Source organism: Molothrus aeneus, chromosome 5, assembly GCF_037042795.1.
Source record: "Molothrus aeneus isolate 106 chromosome 5, BPBGC_Maene_1.0, whole genome shotgun sequence".
Lineage (NCBI taxonomy): Eukaryota > Metazoa > Chordata > Aves > Passeriformes > Icteridae > Molothrus > Molothrus aeneus.
Genome location: NC_089650.1, coordinates 44598808 through 44622852, shown reverse-complemented (window position 1 = coordinate 44622852; position 24045 = coordinate 44598808). Strand labels below are relative to the sequence as shown.

The following is a 24045-nucleotide window of genomic DNA, read 5'->3' as shown; positions in this document are numbered from 1 at the left end:
TCTGCAGATGCTATAGAAGGGTTGCCCAAAACTGTGACACATTATTTTCATTTCAGAATTAGAAGAGAGGCCAAGAGTACTGCTTCAGTACAGGTAACACCCTACTGAACACCCCAGAATCACAGAATATGTCAAGTTGGAACCTTGCCATCTCCTGGATGCTATTCATGTGTTTGCATCAAACACAGACATGTCTGCTATTTTAGAAATAAAACATTAGGTTTGGTGGGGTTTTTTAAAGTTGTCTTTGTGGTAATGAGTCTTGGTCAAGATTCAGTGTTAACACAGCTTATGCAAACACCAAAGAGGAGCCCACAGAACTGCCAGTGATGAACATAATTGCATTAAGAATGATGTGGCCTTCAAGAGCATGGTAAACCAAGCCAATGCAAGCAAAACTAGTAATGGAGAAACTGCAATTAATTTTGAATTAGAGAGGGCAATGGCACTGTTTCTCTTTGTTGATCTTTCCATCAGGACAGGAAAAAGCACAATAATAAGTATGTTCATGGGGTTTTAAAAGCATTCCATGTGAAAAGCAACAAAGCATAATGTACATTCATTGCAGCTTGAGTGAGAAGACTGTCCTGAGGGAGGCACAAGAGCTAGGCACTTGATGTAAGACACACAGTTGTTCTTTCTAAAAAGTTACTAAGTAAAGCTTAAAAAAAAAATCTGGCATCACAGCAACTGCTTACAAGCACTACAAAAGAAACAAAGTATCATGAAGCTGTGTCAGGGGTTATTTAGGTTAGATACCTGGAATTAAGTCCTTCACCCAAAAAGTCTTTGGGCACTGAAACGGGATCCCCAGGGAAGTAGTCACAGCACCAAGCCTGACAGAATTCAAAAAGTGTTTGGACAATGCTCTTGGACATGGTGTGACTCTTGGGGATGTCCTGTGCAGGGTCAGGAGCTGGGTTTCAATATTTCTGGTGGATCTCTTCCAGCTCAGGACTGTTCTATGATTCTATGAAAAACATAATATTTTGATATGAGTTTCTAACATCTGTTAAAAAATAAAAACTAAAAGAAATCATTACCTTTGATATTTTTAAGCTTTTTTCAAACGAATTAAGTGGAACATCTCTAAGTCTTACTATTCTTTTACCAATAAGGCCAGCAAATGTCAGGATTTGCAAGAGCAAAATCAGTAGATGGGCTTGTTGAAAATAATCTTCAAATAGGCACAATGAAATTATTTGTTGTGAAGGAAAGCACTTAAGTAGTAATTTGCATAACATCAGTGATGTCTCATTTTCAGGATGTAACAAGATTTTTTCTAGATTTCTTAAATGCATCTCATTTCTGACATCGCTCTAAATACCCAGATGCCATGATGGTAGAAACTGTTTACACCTAGAGGTGCTTTCATAAATTGCTTATGAGGGAAGAATGAGAAAGGTATGTGAGAAGCAAACATGAGATAATCTGTTCCTCATGACTGTTTCCCCAAACTCAATAGAAATTTACCTAATACCAGTCATTCCTCACTTGACACAAAAATTTCAAACTTGTCAATCTGCGTGGAAGCATCAGCGTAATGCTGTGCACTTTCTGCACTTCCTAAAACATGATTGATTAAAAGAAATCTGAAAAAGAAATCTGCCTCGGGTTGAGGAGTTTAATGCCAAACTTAGCCTAAGGCACATTTCAAAGCCAAAATGTTAATCCTTGGGTGGGGGATGCTGGTGTTATGTTTTTGATGATTTCTCATTTAGAACATTTGTTATACAAGTGTCTATGATCTCTGAACAAGAATATTTTCTTTCTTCAAATTCCAGGTGGAATGCCCTGTTGGGGTGTCTGCTCCTGCAAGTAAATAAAATTAACACAATGGGTTGCCCATAACTTTGGTACTGCACTGGCTAAAGGGTATAGCTCTTATTGAAGTGAGTTAATATTGTAAAAGACAATAACCAGAAAAAGAGAACCCCAAACTTTTAGTACGACCTATGATAGAAGAATTCACTAATTGTCTCTGCATTCCAGATATCAAGTCTTCTATCATCTTTCTGAATTTTTCCCAAATGAAAAAGCCAGCAAAGTCCACTAGAAGCTGGCCAAATGAGCAACATATCTCATCTAGAGGGCAATTAACAATAAAATCAAAGAATATATGAACTACCAAGAGTAACTATTTCTGGAAGGGGCCCTTCACCTAGAATAAGAAAGTAAAAACCAGTCACAAATCTGGAAAATGCCTTCAGATCCCCTGATAACAAACCATAGTTATTTCAAAAGGAATTACCCCCGCTCCCTTGCTTTGTTTTTATCTTATCCTACAAGCCCCTCCCAGTCCAAGTGTATTTCTCTTCTGTGGGCTGTCAAGGTTGTCAAGAAGAGGGCCATGTGTTTTGAGAATTGCTGAAGTTCAGATGATTCATGAATTAGAGAGAGTTTAAGGTCAGAAAGGACCATTAGATCATCAAGTCTGACTTCCTACAATATCACAGACTATAAAATTTCAGACAGTTACCTTATTATTGAACCCAAACACTTACAGCTGATTGAAGAATAAATTCTGTTTCAGCTAAAACAATTGTTTCATGACACACTTTCTTTTTTTGTACTAGATTAAAGAGCTCTCTAGAGCACCAGATATTTTCTCTCTGTGAAGGTATGCTGTAATTAAGTAATTTCTCAAACATCTTTTTGATAGGGTAAACAGACCAATGTTAAATATTTCACTGCAAGGCAATTTTCAAGCTCTTAAATCACTTTCATAATCGTTTCTGGCACCATCTCTAATTTTCAAAAAGGTTTTTTCTTTTAGATGTGGCCAGAAGAAACATCAGCTGAAATTCAGTCTGTTTACCAATGCAGTAAAAAAAGATAAAGTCACATATTTGCTGACATTTGGTTGCTTGTACATCTAGCACAGTCCTTTATCTGTTGAATAGCATACTGAGTTTTCTCCTGTCAGGAAAAAAATAATAAAAAATTATAGGGGGGGTTGCGACCAAGTAGTGCAAGCAAGTATCAGTAGAACTTGGCAATAACAGCAAACCTTAACTATCTGGTCATCTTTTTGGAAATGAGACAGCAAGATACAGACTATCCAAATATGTGTGAGCAACCATTCTTAGTACAGAAATGGAGGAAAACACTCAAAGCAAAAACTGTTTTAGATTATACTTCAACCTTCAACTCACTGGAAATGTGAGAATTGAGGGCACCTTGGTTGAAAGAAACCACAACATGAGAGAATTCCCATTTCTAAGGACGGGAAGGAAAAGGGAGGCTAGGAGAATAAAGTCAATGACAATTACAGAAAAGGACTTGGATAAATGCATTGGTGGCCAGGATCCTGTAAAAGGTAACTCGAAGGGAAGAAGAAAGAGTTCAAGAGAGATCACAGTTCCATCAAGAAGAAACATTTACAGCATAAGAGCAAACTTAGTCAACGTGGAAAAAGGCAACATCATAAGCTCTTCAAGGGCCTGCAACTTCAGGAAAGTAGAGGTCCATGAACACAAGTAGGTGAGAGAGAAAAACATGACAGTACGGGGATAAAGTCAAAAGGGCAAAAAAACCAGAAAGTGAAATGTAACTTAAAAAAAAATTAGTAGCAAAAAAGCATTTTTTACATTCTTTAACAGTAATAGGAAAATTCAAGAAAGAGCTGAGCAGGCTATTTGCAGAAGAATCAGACATATATTTTGCTCAGCCTTTAATATAAGAGACAAATACAATCTGATCACTAAATCTAGTGACAAAAGGGACAAAAAATTAAGAGTAAAACAGGGAAACCAGATGACGAGACACTGCAATAAGTTAGATGCTGTCAGATCAGTTCAGCCTAACCAAGCTTACTTGTGTTAGGTAAAAACACAATGTTGGCCTCTGCTGTGAAGCCAGCAGAAGAATGCCAAACTCCAGTATTTCCAATGCCTGACTGCACTGAAATTTTACTTACCTGTCATCTATGTCTACTCAAAAACAAATCAGTGAAATTTTAAGGGTTTAAGTTATCTTTATTTTTAAAATTTATTCTTAACTCCAATCAAACCAGTGACTAATGTCTTTGCCCCTTATTATCATAAACAGCTACATTACCTCAATAGGAAAGACATTTAACTACAGTGCAAGGGACTCTAAGACAAATAATTGAAATTCCCTCACTGGCATTAGCAACTTTTCAGAACTCTAGAGAATAGATGGAGCTCCAGAAAAACCAAGAGGGTTTACAGTCCTTTTCATAAAAAGCTGAAAAAAGAGGAGGTAAAAAATGATAAATTTCTCAATTAATTTCAGTTTCTGAAATATTTTTAAGAAAATCAAGACCAACAAGACTTGATCTTTTTCTTTACAACAAGAAAATAAATACCTGTCAATATAGTTTTGTCATGAGCAAAATTTGGCAAGCCAATTAAATTTCTCCATCAGTAGAAAAAATAGTTTTTTAACGGGAACGAAGCAGTGGATGACACATAAAAAGAAGGGGATGACTCATAAAAAGAAGCTAAGGAAACAAAGCCTAAATTAAACTATTTTAAGGCTAATACAAAATGCGTTCAAAATTTTGATATAGAGACTGGGAATAAAGGACAGACACTATGAATGGGGCCTAGTGGGGGTCCATCCTGGTCTGGTGTGTTTTCTTTTATAACTTGGATGGTGAAATGTCATTCATATAGAAACTGTACTTCTAAAATTTTCAGAGGATGCTAAGTTTCAGAAAGACAGAAAAACACTGGTCTCTCCTCCATGGGATACACCAAAAGTAATAGGAAGTACATTTAAAGATGTACACAGATGAAAATATATTTTAACCATTTTGAGGAGCTTTTAGGAACTGTGAGTTAGTTCTGAGGTAGGGGAACTCACAATTATACCAAAACCATTTTAAAACACATAATCAGTTGACTGCATGGCATCACAGAGCAACATTAGCCCATTCCATGCACTGTGCTTAGACCTATGTTTTGAAATATATCCCATTCTCTCCCTGTCTTTGGCTTTTCAGCTCTGCTTTAAGTGAGACATAATGGAGTTATGACCACCCCACTCTTTGAACACATTGTACTATCAGCTGTTGGGGATTCTTGGTCATAACTGCTAGGACAGAGTGAGCCAGCACTACCACCAATATTTCAGTACTCCTGGCATAACTAACACGATATTTTAACTTGCTGGGATCTTACCTGTGAATTTTCTTGGAACATATGGACATCTCACGCATCCCACCCATGTGGCTGAATGCAACCTTTATGAAAGCATGCCCAGACATGAGGGCTTCATGCTACCCTCACCTTAGGGTAGACACTATAGTCCCTGGTAAAATCTCTGTTCCCATCTGTATTGCTGGTCCCCTTTAAGAATGGAAAAACCACAGTGAGGCCTCTCCAGAACCTTCCTTCTCCAGGCTGAACAACCCCAGCTCCCTCAGCCTCTCCTCATAGCAGAGGTGTTCCATTCCTCTGGTCATTTTTGGCTCTCTTCTGGACAGGCCCACATCTCTCCTGTGTTCAGGACCCTAGAGCTGGATGCAGTACCCCAGCTGGTGTCTTATGTGTTCCCACCAAAGCTACCAGACATGGCCCAGATGGCTGGTGCTGCACGCTGTGCAGGACAGCCTGCAAGAGTGGATACAGCTACTGTAATTGTGCTGAAATAACCAAGCAAAATCACTGGTGTCTTAGAGGCCCATGAGAAAAATGACAATGGACTGATGCCCATTTAATTGAGGCAGCATAGAATACACTGAATGAAAGGTGACTATTTGCTTTTAATGCAATGAGAAGTGTATGTATTTGGCTAATACAATTAAAATTAGTAGAAAATATACTTTTCAGGAATGTACAATAGAAAATTTTAAAAATACATTAAGCAAATACACTAGTGAGAAATTTAGTCAAGGCATCTCAGAAAACAAGAATAAATACATAAATTGATAATTTTTTTTAAAAAAGAAGCCACTGAGACCTAGACTTATAATATTTGTTATTCATTTTCACTGAAGTAAAATATCAGCAAAAGCACAAAGTGAAACTAAATGGCTTCCTAATTTCTTGCATATTGAATTACAGATGCTCTTTACCTTCTAAGGTGAAATTGCTTCTTTGTATTTCCATAATCTGACTCTATCCTGATTGTCTATTTGATCTTTAACAGATCATGCTAAACAAGCAGAACAAAAAAAACCATTTCTCCATGCACAGGCTGTGAAGGTATTAAAAACTACTGCTTCTGGATTTCATATCCAGAGGTTTCCTAGAAACCCTCCATTAGTCTGTCCATCTTTGATGCATATGTAGTGTGGTCAAGTTAATGCTGCTATTGAAACCTAGAATTTTGCATTTCTCAAATGAAAACAAAAATGCAAAAAAGCCCAAATATTGCATCCACAGGAGTTTTTTTGCATTTAATTTCCCAGGTTCCTTTTAGGGAAAAAAAGGGAAAAAGTCCTTAAGGCAATATAAGCACTTAATCCAACTCAAATACTAAAGAGGACATAACCTTTTAAATCATCTTAAATATTTACGATGCCATAAGCTCTTAAACTTCCTGGAATACTTAGCCTTCCTTAAAACCTCACAGTACTCAAAGTCCCCTGAGCAACGTAAGCACCTAAACTACTCCAAATCCTTTCAAAGGACACAACCTTTAAACCAAAGTTGTGTCTAATTTTTAGAAATATTTGTTTCTTCAGGCACAATTCTGCCTGGTTTTGTCCACAAATCATGTAACTATTCAAGTTACTATGCACATGCCTCCGTTGACACAATGCTCCCATCAGATGGAAGGCCCATGCATGGAAGATATAAAGCAAGCTGACAACAGTGGGAAAGTCAATGCAAGTAATGGAAAAGTTTCCCTTGGTTCTAAAGCTGGCCAGCTTCAACTTCACAGAAAGAGAAGTAATAGAAACACAAGACAGCCACCAAAGCCTTTGCAGTATCTTGTTTATATCTTTACATGATGCCTGTCAGTGACTCAAAGTAGATTGATAATATTTCCCCATTAGCTTAGGATAGCAATCAAGAAATTGCAAAAAATTGACATCTTCAACAACAGCAACAAATGTGATCCCAGCAGTAAATCCTGAGAATAGAGCCAGAATGCAAGCCACATTTAAGAAGTACTCAGCTAACATGTTACAACCACACACTGCTTCAGGACTTTAATTCTTCAGAATGGTGTCCCTTCCCGATTCATTTTCTAACCTGATTTATCTTTTTAGCAAGTGTTTGGTGAACTCATTCTGTTTCTCTCCTCCATAAGCCCTTTAAGATAGGTCTGGAGTGAGCGGAAAAACATTTCAGGGTAAAGCGACCTCACATACACAAGTGTGAGAGGCAAAAATCCTTCTCTTTCCAGGATTTCCCAGTTCAGGTTTTCAGTGTTTCCTATAGCCTAGGAAACAAATAATCTGTGTTCCATTTTAAGGATTTTACTTTTGATTACATGAGTGAGCAGAGTGAAATTGTGTGATTAAGTGAAACTTAGTGCCCCAATTGCTCTAAATTAATTGAGAAAAATTATCAATACTTGATTCTTTAAATTTTTAATTTCATATGACAAGGAGTAGATCAGTCATGTTGTTTGTCCATGGGAAGCAAATAGAGATCTCCATCTTCAGACCACACCTGGAAACACATTTGCCAGACTTCTGCATGGCAAGCAAGACTACTGAATCTGCAAATATTTTAGAATTATTTTTTTTTACTAATCATACATAAGTCATGCCAATAAAAGCGCTGTATACATCAATGAGTAAAATATTTGAAATATGCAGCTCAACATTAACAAATTTACTATTATGCTGACATTTCAACATCTTGAAAATCTGTTTAGGACTGCCACTACAGCTCTATAAGGCAATGGCTTAAGAATTTTGAAGAGTCCATGTTTATGCTGAGCCTGGTGAGCAACTACAATGTTGTGCAAAACACTACAAAGTCCACTTTACCATTTTTTTTAAATGTAATTTTTACCTTGCTCATCTTATCAATGAAATCAGTTGGTGTTAAATATCGAATGCCTCATCCTATAGTGGCTAGTCTAACTCTACTGAGAGTTAATGGTATTTCATAACTAATGCCTTTTTGTCATCCAGTTGATCTCAAACTGGTTTCCCTAAATTGTTACCAAATCTTTTCCTCCCCTTCCTTGGTATCTTTTTACATATATTTACAAACAGCCTATTTCCTTACATCTCATGCTTTCCAGTTCCATCCATGAGCATGAAAAATGCAGAAAATTTTCAGCTGTTTACATAAGCACAATTATTTAAAAAAATAATGCTAAAATGAGTGGAAGTTTAAATTGTTAAACAGTAGGCTACAATGGAAACATTTGCTGGCTTTTGATAAACATAGTAACATAGTATTTGGATTTTTAGTTTTTGCACCTGTGGCACTTCAGAAGCATCATCTTAGTAATTCACAGCGTGCTACCAAAGTAACTACTGGCTGAGTTTGAAGAGCACAGGAACGGGGAAGTTCTCTCAGCACATAGTGCCATAGGAACAGAATATTGGTTGATGGGCCAAAAGCAAAGACTTTGATAGCCCAGAGCTCATGAATCATGTTTAAATGCCCAATGAAGACCTACAACCACATACAAACCCATACACAACTTATTACAATACAGAAAACTACAGAAGATTACAATGAGAAGATTGGCTTCAGTATTAATTTCCATTTTTTCTCCTAACTGTTGATGAACAATGTATAACTTCATCAATGATTTTTTTTGTCATATAACCATAGAAACAGGAGTTGAAAGTTACAGCCCTCCACTGGTCATCTAGTTCTCCTGTTTAAGATATCTGTTCCAAGTCTCCCTTAGAAACTTGAATAAAGAAGGTGAGATCACCTTTTTTAAATGATAGTTTCAATCACATCCTTTAAATGATAGTTTCAATGGAAACAGACTGGGTGAAAACAGTTTTTCCTTCAGCACAGTTTTAAACACACAAAATGAAAATATCCCACTGGTCATAGAAGTACATGTGATTATAAGAAAACATTTTAATTACAGAAGAGACCCCTACAATTACAGACTCTAACCTACTATCTGAGCAAAGAGTGGAAATATTACATTACTCAGAGACATGAAAGGGTGGGATTTTTTTACAGACTTATTTATGACATGGATCCCCGTGGTCTTTCATAACTAAGAAAACATCAGCATTAAGAAATAGTAGAGCCCAACAAAAATGGCCCTGCACAATAGAACAGCTGGAGCTGAACACGTTACACACATGTGGCATGTGCTTCAAGAGACTCTACTTTGTACTACTGCACAGGTTTGGTCCATTCTTCAAACACTTGCCCTTGTTTAGCTTCATCATCAGGAAGGTTCAATGGGAGGCAGTCTATGATACTTTTCAAGTGCAGTCCTGATTTGAACTAAAATACTAAGAGATGCTGCAGAAGCCAATTAGTACTAAGATGGCAATCATTCTTGTTCTAGATATAAGACCACATTATTTTTGTTTTCCATGGCTGATTTCTTTTGCAGTGGCAGATTTATATATTTTCTTTCTTTAGACAAGTATTTTCAGCCATATGTAGGAATTCAGTTTCATAAGCCAACTCAAGAACAGGACCGGCTCATTTGCAGACAATGAAGAGCTTTGTAATTTAGCTGTAGGGTTTCAAAATGAATTTCTCCAAAGACACAGGAGGTCTCAACTTCAAAATACCCAAAGGCTTCTATTTCATCATGAATTGTAGAGGACTTTACAGTAATGTATGCATGTTAGGGGATTTAGAATTATAAACTTCAACATGCATGCATCAAATTATTGCAAAATCAATTAAAATTTATCTAGAAAAATTTGATCAGTCACTGATTTTTGCAGGTGAAAAATTAGAAGTACATCCTGTACTAACATATGGCTGGGGATTGCTCATATGAGTGCACAGTTTCAGATGGTCCATCTGGAGCCCATCTCCCCCATGTTTAACATTTTCATCAGAAACAAGAACTGAGAGATATTGACCTCTTGGGGGAAGGTTGATGACCTTGATTCTGCTCTCAATAATGTCTCAGAAACCATTTATCATATCTTGCAAAAATATGGGTATAAGATGAACCCCGAGAATCAAAATACCCCCAAGTATCTCCCCATTTAACTGCTCCACTGAAGAGCTCTTTCTCCCTAAAAGACCTGATGACAGACCATTTTTTCCCATGGGCTAAGATACCAGCTAAAACTGTGATTCTTTCTCTGTCAGAGTAAAATTAGGGGAAGGAGGTGGAGAGAAAGGGGATCAAATTTTAGTTTTATTCCACTGATGCTGCCGCCTGTCAGTAAAAGATGAAGAGCTGAAATCCCATCAGTCTGGATTTGAAGATCTGAGGATGAAGAATTAGTATTTTTCTGTTTTTGCAGAAAACTCCTTGATGTATGGCTCCATTATTGAATGTTAACAGCTTCAGTTTAAATTACAAATGAGGTCCTATTAGCATAACCCGTACTTGGTTTCTATTTAAAAATATGATTTTCTCCAAAATTGTGTCAGTTGAGAACCTACATGTTTTCGTTTGTGGCTACAGATAAAGGAGAGAAGCAATTTTATATTTCACTAACTCAAAATATGAGGTTTAGAATGGAAAAATATTAAAGAACACTTTTAGGGTGCTATTGATATCTCATTCAACAGGAGAGACAAGAGGTGAATGACTGTTCCTTAGGAACGATGTACCAAAGGCAGCCATAAACAGGCAGCAGTGCTGAAGGGGCAAAACCCAAAGTGTCTTTTACAATTGTCTCTCCAAAACAATTTTTTAATATGATTATTTTAAAAACCCTAAATTGCATAGCGGAATAACTGTTTAATTAGCTTTGGTTTCCATCATGTGTGTTTTCATCAAAACATACTACACAGCAGATGGTTTCTGCTCTTATACTTTTCAACTATAGTGTTTGTGTCTTGCCCTTGAAAAGTTGTTTTTGTCTAATGTATCTCCTACCAATGGTTTTAACATATAAAAATATGCTGCTTTTCTGACATACACATGCATCAGCATATCAGAACTTGTGAAATTGTTACACTAAATGGCCAGGTTCCAACTGCACTGTTTGCACAGTGTTATCTTCTGTATATTACATAGCACTTCAAGCTGTACAACAGCAGAGATCCAGCAGCCTGAGCCAACTATCACTGCAAACAGCCAGGCTGTTTGGGATGATTTTGGTTTTGGAATGCTTATGCTGGAGTTACTGTTTGCCCAGACCAAGGTGATCTCTTTCTCTATGCCTTATGAGCTCCGTGTGGAAAATACTGATACTTCCTGAATTACCTGTGTGCAGCAAAGGTACAGTAACCAACTTACCATAAAAATGAGGTGGTATTTCTGCATTCAACCCACTCATCTTAACAGTGCTTCACAGGGGGCTATGATCATATTAATTCATTGATGTCTTCTGTAAAGTTCTGTGAAATCCTCAGATGCAGTGTATTATTAATATTATTACATGTTATGACTTATGCCCCAAAGTATCTCCCCATGCTTTGTTAGCTGTATACAAGAATCCCTTCATTACCATCCAAATGCCTCTACCTCTGAAGTGTAACAATGCAGCTGTCTTCCAATAGACAGTAATTCTTTATAAACATCTATTGATCTTCTATGAAGAATATTCTCTTCCATTTAAAATGTATTTCCAGTTCCTGAACAGCTCAATGCCAGGGAACTGTAACTGCATGCAGGACAACAGACTCCAGAAAAATGTCATTTTAGCAAAAGGCATCTGCTTAGCTGGCATCCTTATTTAGCCTATCACCCAGCTTTCACTCAGTTATACCACAGGAAAGATCTCTCAAGTCAAAGTAATAAGACTCTACCTCTCACAAAGTAGAAAATGAATGAAATTGACAGAATGGCATAAAGTCCAATCAATTGATGCTCTCAACCAATTCAAATTAGATTCCAATTTGGAATCTAATCCAAAATCCTCTGCAGAAAAGAGACCTTATATAGGCTGAAGAAATTAAGATATGCTGGCAAAAACTTTCATTTTATCTCTTGTTTTTCTGCAACTTGAGACAAGATGCACAGCACACAGGTAGTTTTAGAACAACTATCAACACATATTTATACTTTCTAAAAATGTCTGCAACAGTCATCATCTTTCCCTTTTTCCTATTTGAAACTTCATGTTGCTTTTAAAATTTGAGTGAGAATAACAGTGTGAAAGGAACTTGATCCACTTTCTGCATGGAATGGGATTGAGCCCATGTGAAATTTCCTGTTATTAAAAAGCCCCTGCTGACTTAGATGCCTATGCTGTGGAAAATACTTGTTCTGTTAACTTTGATGCAGTCATTAATGTGTTTCTTGAACAGACACTCCTCAGGTTTCTATACTCAGATTCATTCATTGAACGCAGATATTCTCAGACTGTTGGATCTCCTCAGTTTAACCCTCGAACAGGGTCAGGACAAAGTGTCATAAAATGTACAGTTCAATAAAAATAGGCACAGTTCTTCAGTACTCAAACATCCGCTGTTTAGTGGCACCTTGCCTGAACTGCCCTTTTCATTTTCTCAGAACGAGGGTCTTTTGGGTTTTTTGTGATAAAGCATAAAATTCCACTCAAAACTAAAAATTCTTAAAGCTGCAGAAGAATGGGAATAATACAAACACCATCCAAATAAAGTCAGACAATCTTATAGGCTTGAAAAAAAATAAAGCCTATAAAACTTGTTTCAACTACAAAGAGACAGCTTGCCAGCTTTGGTGAAGCTTTGTGCATTTACCAATGAGAATCTTGGCCAGCAAGTACTGATGTAACAGTGTTTCTAAGGGAAATATTTTGTTTTTGTTTAGAACACATAACTTAGTGATACTGCGATACAAACATTGGTGAATGTTATTTTGTGCAAATATTAGAAGGAGCAGACAGAGAAAGAGAAAGTAACTACAAATTACTAACATGAGGTTGTCTCCATTCTCTAAGCACTTTCTTTAGGCCAATTTGCAACACTCTTTAAAAAAAAAACCTTTAAAAAAAGTGCTTCCTCAGACAAATGTAGATTCCAGGAATCAGTATTTGCTGTAGTTTTAAGCTATAATACATGCATGCTGCTACTATGCAATACTGAACTAAATGTACCACTTTAAGTAACAGTGAAAGGATGGAAGCAAAATGAAATATACACCTCCAATACAAAATGTAATATTCAAAGCAAAATTATACATAGGAGAAAAATTTATAGACCCCAATAAGGGTTAGTCAGCCAACTATGAGTGGAAGTACAGAAACAGGGCTTACCATGAGCAGTCCTGTGCATCTCTGAACAACAGGACAAGAATAACTGAGACCATCTTTGAAGCATATTAAACTGTTGCCCATAGCCTCATCACAGTGATGTTATAAATGTATGAAATAAGTCTAGGTAAGTCTAGCCCTTCCAGGTAATAATTCAAATACATGGCAATTAGACATAAAAAGACATCTGATAATAAATTATGCCACAATTTCTATGTCATATGCCCACATTTTAGCTAAAAAGCAAATAGAGCCAGCACAGATTACTTCTAATGCGTTTTAGACACATTCAACGATTCCTTGGCAAGAAAGTGCTCCCCACATACAGCCCTTACCCAGGAGAAGTGGGACTGAAGAAGGTGTTATGTTATCCTGGGTTAGCCAATGTAGTTGCCATTATTCAAGTATAGACAACAGTTTAAGTTACTAAGGAAATCTAAAATACTTTAATACACATGGAAAACAGCATTTCATCACAATCTCATTTAATAGAACACATTATCAAAATTAGTTGATAGTAGAGCAAATTGTTTCAAATTGGAAAGCCACCTAAATTCTTGCTTTTAAATTAACTAAAAGTGCATTTTTGTCTGGTATATTAGCACCAGATTCTTTCAATCTTCTGTTGCAAGCTAAAAGGCAGCAATGCCAGAATCTCATGATATATCATTTTTATTACCTTACTAGAAATTAAGTAATGACATAAGCTTAAAACATTTGCATTTCTCAAACTAGAACCCAAATACCAGAAAACACTCAAAATTTATTGGTACCTCATAGTTAATATTAAAATGGCATTTAAAGTTCATTGTTTTAATGGTTACACACAATATTTAAGAGATAAGGAAAATGTCCTTTTAATAAAGACATTAAAAGAATGTCTTTCTTTTAATATAAAGAAAAAAAATTTAAATAATTTTGTTTACCAGTGTGAAAGCAGGATGTTTTTGTGAATGTCAGTGACAACATTTCTGCCTCTTAAGTCTCAAATTATGTCACATGAGAAGGAATGTATCTGTCTTAATATTTAATAGGAAAGTTAAAAGTCTAAATTTGTGCCAGTCACCTTAGGTTGCTTTTATTGCGAGTGACAAGAAACAGGCATCTCTAAAGAAGGAATTGTCTTATCTAAAGACAGAAATAGAAAGAGCCTATGGGAATCCTCCCCTGGAAGTCTCCATCTCTCTTCACTGACTAAAGAAGCCTATGGTGACCAGCTCAGATTTATACCACCTATAGGTTTAGATGGCTAACATCATGGGAAATTAATCCCATTCTTGACATCCTTCTCAAATAGCATTTGGGAAAAGTAAGCATAAAATACAGAAAACCAGAATTACCATCAAGTGTAAGAATCAAAATACACTGTCCCAGAAAAATTAAAAAAACAAGACCCTTTTGTGAAAATAGCAGGGGATCTGTAAATTTGAAATGTCATACAGCGTTTGATCTCCAAGTCAGGACAGACTCCGTCATTTCTAGAAGATTAAGAATATACAAGGACTATTTTCAGAATATGCTGACAAAGTAATATGCCTCTTCTGTGTATGAGTAAGCAGCAATTTTCAAAAGCTTATAATTCAGTGCAATAAGGACAGACATTCAGAGGCATGGCAAAAGACACATCTTATAACCCATTAAAGCTTCCCTTTCAAATTCCAAGTCCTTGCTCAAAAGCAAAGAAGAGGTCATAGACCTTTTTTTTGACTGTTTTTTTTTCCCCATTTTCAGGAATGATACAACCATCTCACAGAAACTTTTGCAAAGACACTCAGGCTATAGCAAAACTGTGGGCAGAACAAGTCTGCCAAATTAATCAAAGTTGAAATTCGAGAAAGCTGACATTTGAAGAAGAGAGTTCCTTGCTCCTAAGTATTTGAAAACATAAGGAAGCTCCTCAATCATACATTCATAGAAGATAGAAGGGTATCTGTGAAGTCTCCCTGTACATTTGCCCAGTTATTAAACGTTTATACTGGCGTCCTCTTTAAGTATGGACTGTCCCAGAATGGCCATTTGCAAGTAACTGACAACAGAGCTTATCATGAAATTCTTAGGTCACTTTATAGGTCTCATTGATCTCTAAAAATCCTTCAGGAAGGCAGGTATTTCTATTGTCGATTAATAGAGCTCACCTCCAAGAGTTTGTTCCTAGTTATGTTTTGCTATTTTTTTTCTCCAAGCACAAAATGATACTAAAAATGTATTATTCTTGCCATGGATCAAGTGAAAAAGATGCTATTCTTAAACATCTAAAATCCCCATCATGTGACTGCTCACAACACGTGAAACCTGGTGCCAATTCAAAGCTAAAAGATAATTTCACAGGCTTCAATGTGATTTTCATAGTTACAGCCACAAGTCTTTAAATATAATTTAACACATTTTAGAAAGCTTGCAAATTCTGCCATGTCTCATTTTTGCCAAAACTTAAGTAAAATACTAAACCAAATAACTAAATATTTCAAAATAGAAAAAAAAAATTAAAAAATTTTCATAAAATAGCAGAATATTTCTGATTTTGCTTACCTATAAACACCCCCAAAATCATAGAATAGCTGAGATTAGAAGAGACCTCAGAAGTTCATTGAATCTAAACCCCTAATCAAGCAGGATCAGATGCAGCAGGTTGCTTGGCCTTTTGGCTTTTGAGTATCTCCATGGATGGGGAATCTACAACCTCTTTGGGCAAGCCTCTCCAATGTCTGACCATCCTCAAGATAAGGAAGTTTTTTTATACTATTTTTCAATGGAAACATTTAATAATCTGTATGCAGTTTGTACCCACTGCCTGTCATCCTGTCACCAGGTGTCAATGACAGAAGTCTAGCTCTGTCTTCTTTACACCCTCCCATCTGGTATTTACTGTGAGAATGAAATGTTACTTAGCATTTCACTGTTCAGGAGACAAGGATCTTGAGCCTAAATTAGTCCAACCACTAACCATTGGATATCACCCAACCCACGACATGTTTGGTGCTACACAAAATCAGGCTACCATCTTTAGAATTCAGAAATTATGTATGCATGTATGAATTATACAGCATCATGCCTGCACTATAAATCATGACATGATACCTGCTTACTTGCTAGCCCCTTATGACCATTTACTGGTTTTGGAGACCAGAATTTTAATTTACAAAGGACACAAAAGACAGCACTATCACAGTATGAAATGCACAACAAAACAGTAGTTCCCCATTAGATAGGAAGTAAGGGTGCCTCACATATTTTTTAACTCTTATAAATGGCAAAACACTAAAAATATCTATAAGGTCTAAGACTATTGCTCACCAAGGAATTTAAGCAGCAGAAACTAGCACAGCTGTTATCATGTGCTCCTGCACACTTTTGGCTGCTAATTCCCACTCATATCACCCTTTGTACCAGTGACAGCCCCTGGACAGCCATATGGGAGAAGGCTGGGATAAACCCAACTGAAAACAAAACCAAACAAATAATTGGCTATTTTCAGTCTGATCCATTCTCCAAATTTACAAACAGCTACACATGCTGAATGAGGAAGAATGACAATGTGGGGAGGAGAAAAGAAGCTGGCACTGCATCCTACAGGGACGTGCCAGGTTAAAGTATTCACTGAACATTTAGGCTAAAGCTAAGCAGTGAACACAAGCTACTCAGCAAGTAATACTGCATTCCTTAGGCACTGCTTTCAGGATGAGATGGATTGGCCTCTGCAGATGCCTGTCCCTCTCCTGAGGGTAAGCAGAATCTAGAATGACTGAGATACAGCTACTTAGTTTCTATGTATCTAAATTGACCAATATCTAGATGAGTAGAAAATGGTAGAAAACCAGGTTTTGATCCTTACAGCATTTCAATCCCATTTACAATTGCCATATGGAAAAAAAAAATTGTAGCATAGCTTACCATCACACTGACATCAAAAGGGTATGTATTTTCTGCATGGTCCACAATTTTTTTTCCTAAACCATATTTTACATCTATAAGCAATATGTTTCAGTGATGGGGTACTGTATTCCTCCCACAGGGCGTATAAATCCCCAGCAGAAACATAGGCACAGTTCAGTTATAAATCACTTACATTTCTTCAGAGTCACTTTGTCACTTTGCTGTGCTCTGGGAAGGTCTTTTCCTTGTTGCTCAAGTGGTCCTCCTTCCGAAAGTGTCTGTCACAACTATGGCAGATGAGGACAAAAGGTCCTTAACTCTCACTTGAAGTTATCTAAGGGTAAAAAGAGAAAGGAACACAGTAAGTGCAAGCATCCATATTGTGTTTTATTGCAAGGTATTACAACCATCTCTTTAAAACACACTTCAGTGTCATCCTTATGCACACGTATTGCACGCCTAGGAAAAAATCCCACACATTTCACATCTTTCTTTCTTTGTATGAGACATGGGAAGTAGTCACTACTCCTAGAGCAGTCACCTGCTTTACTTCTGAGATTCATAATAACAAGACTGTATTTCTTTGAAAAAGCAAGTGTACAAGTTAAAAGATTATTTCACATTATTGATTATTTATTTTGTACCACAAAGACACTGTGAATACTTTTGGCTGGGATCAAGCAGGAAATCACAATTTGTTGGGCATAGGTTCACTATAAACTATCCTGCCTAGCCAGTATTGATAAACATTCTAATCTGAATCTTCAGTTAAACAAAAGAGCTCTCTATTGTGCTACATTTTACTGCTCAGAAAGGGAGACCTGGTGCTTATGATAGATAGGTCTCATTGAAATTTCTTCATTAAAACGTAAAACTCACCACTCCAACAGAGTCAAATCCATAAATTAAATGCTAAAAATTATTTAGAAAACAATAAAGGACAAAGTGCAACAAGTCATTTGCTACTTATTAACCCCTATCTTGAAAAGCGTGCTCCCCTCTCTTGTCCAGCACAGAACACAAAAAACCGGAATTACCACAGGTAAGAGGAGAAAAGATACAAGAGCAAAGGCTTAAAACAGTTTCCATATATGAAGAAGAATTCAGTATGCCACCAATATCCAGACTGGAAAAAAGGTGACTTAAGGAAGGGCATGATAGAAAGCAACAAAGTCTGAAGATGGAAAGACTGCACAGACATTGTATGTTCCCTATCCTTTGAACTCAAGAACTACCTCAGAAAAGCTATGTTCAGAAGAAAAATGGGAGTTTCTTCTCCACAAATTGTGTGACAGAACTGTGAACTTCTTCCCAAGGATGCTGTTTATGCAAGGAGGTTTCCTAAGTCAAGAGGAAGGTGGAGGTATCCTCGGAAGACAGCCATCACTGGAGACAGATGACAGTCTAAGAGAACCATTGGTCGTACAGGCTAGATCCTTTTGAACACCAAAGTGAAATCCCATGGTTCTCTGTACTTTACTTTAATGAATTTGATTGATTTTTCCAAAACACCATCACCACTGGAAAAAAATCAAATCAAATGAGGTAGTAAAGTCTTACTGTAAAGCAGCAGTAGCCTTCCTCTCCCCAGTCACAGTCCCAAAGCAGCCAGGGCAGAGGGCTACAAAGCAAGGTTCTGCTTCTCAAGTTGTTCACTGATCTCAAGGGTTTGAGTCTAACTTCATCCATATGTTCCCATTCAGTTCAACACTTATATAAATGCAGGTCAGCATCTCCATTTCCCAAGTTTCATCTCAAAGTAAACCTTAAAAATTATATACTCTGTATTCCAATATCTTCTCTTTTGCTTTAATCTCTAGGATACAGCAGCGTTTCTGATTTATTTTGGGTAAGTGCAGATCAATTAAAATTCCTTCAGGGAAGCCTTCTGAACCAGCAGAAAGTGAATGACTGTCATCAGGAACAAACACTTTTTGCTGTCATGGACTGGCATGTCACACTTTTTAGCAAAAACTATGTTCATTAATTCTATCCTTACCTACCAGGTGTACCAAAGGAATATAACCAGTCCTTTCTGCTGTCTTACTAGATACAGATCTTTGTGTCTGTGAACCAAGTATCCCTATATGTAGAGCTGTGCATTGGCACATTATATGAAGAAGCAGCCTGTACTAGCACAAAAAAAACCCAGCAGGACAGAAATAACTTTGTTCAGACATCAGTATGCAACCAAAAATCCCTTTTGCAAGATGCATGAATTAATACCCTCAAATATCACTCAAAACACAGACATTTTCCAATATATCTACATACATACATACCTATTCATTAACACTCTTTTTAGACCCTACAGTGAGGAATGTGTATAACTCACACTTTTTGGTCAGTTTGAAATACTGGATCAAAGTATGTTTACTGTTCACTCTATCCCCCTCTCTGAAAAAGAAGAGTCTGCTACAGTGTTTGCTGTTCTATTTGCTTCTGCAGCTTAAATGGCTTCACTGAGGATGAAAGGAAATTCACCATACAGCATGCTAATGATCAAGGACTCATGCACCACTGGCCTATAGCAACATTTTAGGCTACCTCTCCCTTCTATTATTTGTCCAGCTTTTCTGTTTAGCATGTTAGGGGTAGGAATACAACCAGACAGCTCAAAAGGTATTCAGGGTCTGCTTGATATCCTTCACATCACTTTGATACTAACTATAAATCAGAGCAAGCTGTACCAAACAAGAACCAAATGTTTTAGCATTGATATATAAGCAAAGACAAGCTTCTTGAAAAATTACAAAATTCAGAGACATGGGTTCCAGGTATATTATGGAAGGCAAAATACTATTGCAGGATAAACCTATTGAAAACAATTTGACAGTAGCAGTAATAATTCAGAATTATCATCACCACTACTTAAACACCGAGAAAAAACCTCACGAGAACAGGTGGCTACCTACTGGCTGTCAAATAAAAGCGTTGATTTTTACTCTTTCCACATGTGGCTTCCAGCTACCAGCAACAAGTTTACAAAGTCTTCCCATGAATATCATCTTGAGTGTCTCAAACAAGTGCACATAAAGGGGAAAAAGTTGATACGCAATTATATCTATCAAGCATTATAAATCAACAGCAATCCCAAAAAACTGTGTCAACTATGAATGCTTTCTTTTCAACCACTTGTTATCTAAACTCACTTGAAGGTTAAATAAGCATCCATGCCTGCTTTAAAAATTTATTCCATATATTCCTTAATTCAATTATACCTGGTAGAAATCCACTTATATCAAAGATACATTAAGAAGATTTTACATGAAGAATTTCTTAGATTAAGTTTTTTTTTTATTTCTGAAACAGCACAGTGATACAAGTAACCTGCAATTTTAAAGACTCAAATATAATTCAGGGTACATACATATTAATTTGGGACACTAAAAGCCACACTTGTTTGCAGGCTCACACCATTCCCATAAATTGCCTAAGACACAAAGTAAAAGTTACATATCATAACGTGATCTTATCAGCCTAACAGTTACAGGACTTTTTTGGCAATTCATAAATATACAGCTGCATTACAAAGCCATCCCAAATAAGCACTGATAAAATAATTTATCTCTTGATTGTCACATAGAGTTGCTAAAGAAAAATGCATTAGAGAAAAAAATATTTGAGGACTATAAAGGGAACTTTCTTAATTCTTTCAGGATTAATATGATATAAAGTTTCATTTCTGTAGATAAGCATCCTATTAATTTTACTTTCAATACCTATAGCCTATTTGGTGTAACTGAGTAAAAAAACAAAGTAGGATGTGGCCTGATATCATAGTATATAACATCAAGGATTGGATAGGAGTTTTGATTTTGTTTTGCTTTAAGATTGAACAATATTTACTCTCATTTCTAACTGTATAGACTGCCTAATGCAGTATTACAATCCTGTGTCTTTAGAACCATGTTTATATAAAAGCCAGATATCTTATCTCAAAAAACATAAACTCAGAAAAATAATTACTGTTTTGCTAATAAATGCCAAAAATATTTTCAAGAAAGATGTATTAAAACAGTGACAAAAGATATAAATATCTGTATTGAAGTCCCTTCCAGCTTATCTGCAGTATCACTGTCCTAATCTGGAAACAAGACAAGGAGTAAACAAAAGATCAAACACAATGTAAATAATTAAAGCAATAAAGGTGTTATTTAATAATTAAAGTAATAAACTTTAATAATTAAAGTAATAAAGGTGCAAACTTCTCCAAATGTTATGCTATTAAACTGAATGAAGCTGTTTGGTTTGTCTGCAATTTAAGAAACCTCATTATGCTATGACAAAAAAACTCCAGTGCTTCAAAAAACATTCAGTTAGCAATACTTCCCTTCTCCTACATAACAAAAAAAGAAAGGTAGGACAAATTATGTATCTATGGTAAAAGGGTCTTTCTACTATAATTCAGTGCCATTAAGATAATCAAAAATCTTCCTTATGTTTTTATATAGTTCTCCAGCAGACCTGAAAAGACATGCTAAAATTTGTAGTATTTTAAAATCTATTCTTCTCATCAGTTGTATACTAAATTCTTCAAATCTTCTGGATTTGGCTAATCATTAAGTTTTAGAGAAATATTACTCATTTCTCTTGCAGATTTAGTCAATACTTACTTAAAATATATTGACCAGAAATACAACCTTTAACTGCAAGAGGATAGAATGGCATGAAAGTAAAAGAAAGACTTATGTCTAAATAATTCCTTGCATGGCTACCTGTCCACCATCCCGAAGGAAATGATTTATATGAGATGGATGAGAGAAGACACAAACTGACTAGCTCTACCAGGCAATCCACCAACCAAGATCTAATGCTGGATTTGGGACAAACACATGTAATTCTTGGTAAATTGCTGTTAAACTAAAATCCAAGCTTGGCAAGGTTCAATAGGTTGTGGTAAATTTGTATAGTACTTCTTGTGGCAAATATGTCTGGGAATATTTTACTCCAGTCATCACCAGTGGGAAAAGTGCCACCTCCATTCCCCCATATTCCTTCCAGCTCTATCTGCCCTTCTCTTTCTAACACTAGGCTGTCATTCAGCACAGAGACATGCAGCAGGAGCTGAGGAAATGAATGTTGAGCAGTTCAGTGTGATTCTAGACAAGGAGCATCACACATAATTCAGCCCATCAGGGTTATGTAATCAATACCAACACCAATGTGGTGGTAGCAGGAATTCAAGTTTGGCTTTTAATCCACCTCATTGCTAAATAGTCTGGATCCCTTTCACTTGAGAGAAGGCTACTCATGAATGTCCAGTACTATTATGGTGCTACAGCACTCCTGTAATACTGGCAGGGGTGTAAAAGGTTTCTGCAGCGCGAAGGATGTGAGAAATTCCATAAAATTCCATTTGGTTTTTTTCCCCTCTATTTCTCCTTTTTCCTTTATTTTCTGTCCCACTGTCCCTTTTGCTGAAAACACTGTGCCCCGGTGCAGCTCTGTGAGGAACAGCACATGCTTGGAGCCAGCAGGGACAGGAGGACAAGAGGCGAGCAGTCAGTGACAGCCGGGATCCCTCCTTGTCACCTCAGGCGAGGCCGGAACGCGATGGGCTTAGGCAGGATGGAGCCAGAGCCAGCGATGCTCAAGTCAGAGGTACAAGGGCATGAGGTTTTAAAAACAGATCATGGGTGATGAAACTCTGGACACTGAGGCAGGTCAGACAACAGGAGCATATGTTTATTTGAGGGCATGATTTACACTGTTATGCAGAAAAAGGTAAGGTTTAACTAAAAATGTGAACATGTCTGTCTGTGCTTGATCTCATAGACCTGTTTGCTTCTGAGTGCTGTAAATTGGATGGCATCCTTGGGATATCTTTAAATTCAATATTTTACTTCTGAACTTTGACAGATTGGGATGTAAATAAATGTTCATTTACACTAGAGTTTTCTAGGAGAGTCAGATATATTTTATTGTCATCATTTTATTGACTGGTATATATTTCTCTCACAAAGCAGTGACATCACTTTTTTGAATAACTGCTATTTCTACTGTATACCTCATTTCACACATAGAGTGTACAGCGGTCTGGAGGTAAAAGTAAAATTTCCAGAAAATGCAGCAGCAGAAGGACTTAAACCACTCTAATCTGGAGCCAAAGCAGTCCTAACTTCCCCAACCTTCTTCAGCTCCACTTGCACACTCTCACTCCTCCATTGTGCTGACTTCAAAACAGTCCTGCAAAACAAGTGAACAACTTTTGACCAAAACACGGTCATCCTTGCTAGGGCAAGAGAGGAGTGAGGAGAGGTAACATGGATAAGGTGAACAATTGTGATGTGGCACAGCTGCCTCTGCTGTGGAAGCTCAGCCTGTGTGTCTCGAAGTGTAGACTGATGAACATTTCTTCCAGTGGCAGAGGCAGGACCAGTACCACCTCACCCTTCCCAGCACTTGCCACTGAGCTGTGCCAAGGAAAGCATGCCTGGAGCTCCATGATCAGCCATACTGAGAAACTAATCTAGATTAAAAGTAAACTGGCTAAATAAAAGCTGCTTTCAAACTCACAGAGTCCACCAGACCACTAAACATTTTATGAACATTTTTAGAGGGACAACAACAAGGAAGAGGAACCAAAAGATGCTTAAGCCAATCTTAAAACTAAAGAAGCATTTACCACCCCATGATCTGATTAGCCTATGGAGTCCTCAGTCAAAAGCTATTAGATATCACTGCAGCCTAGCAAGCACCCTCATCCCCAGATGCTTCCCCCTCCACTCCTCTCAAGCCCACAAAGACACACTGAAAAGAAGTGCAAAGGCCCACGCTGCAAATGAGCTGGAAGTGCAGTCCTTGGGGCACAGGTGTAGGCTCTGTTACAAGGACAGGCTGCAGAGGGGCAGCAAGGACTATGGCATTAACACTTAGCAGCTGCTGGGTCTAATTTACATGTCTTAGAGAACTGGGGCCCATTATTAGAATGGATGTAC

The 24045-nt window shown here is 37.0% G+C and overlaps 1 protein-coding gene across 5 annotated transcripts in view; it reads right to left on the bottom strand.

Annotated features, from left to right (window-relative positions):
- Nucleotides 1-24045, bottom strand: part of FOXP2 (forkhead box P2) — a 405238-nt gene that overhangs the window by 326672 nt on the left and 54521 nt on the right. For all 5 annotated transcript variants that reach the window (XM_066550518.1, XM_066550520.1, XM_066550521.1 and 2 more), the window contains exon 2: nt 17298-17438. The gene's annotated coding sequence lies outside the window, so the exon portion shown is untranslated. The remainder of the gene's footprint in view (nt 1-17297; nt 17439-24045) is intronic.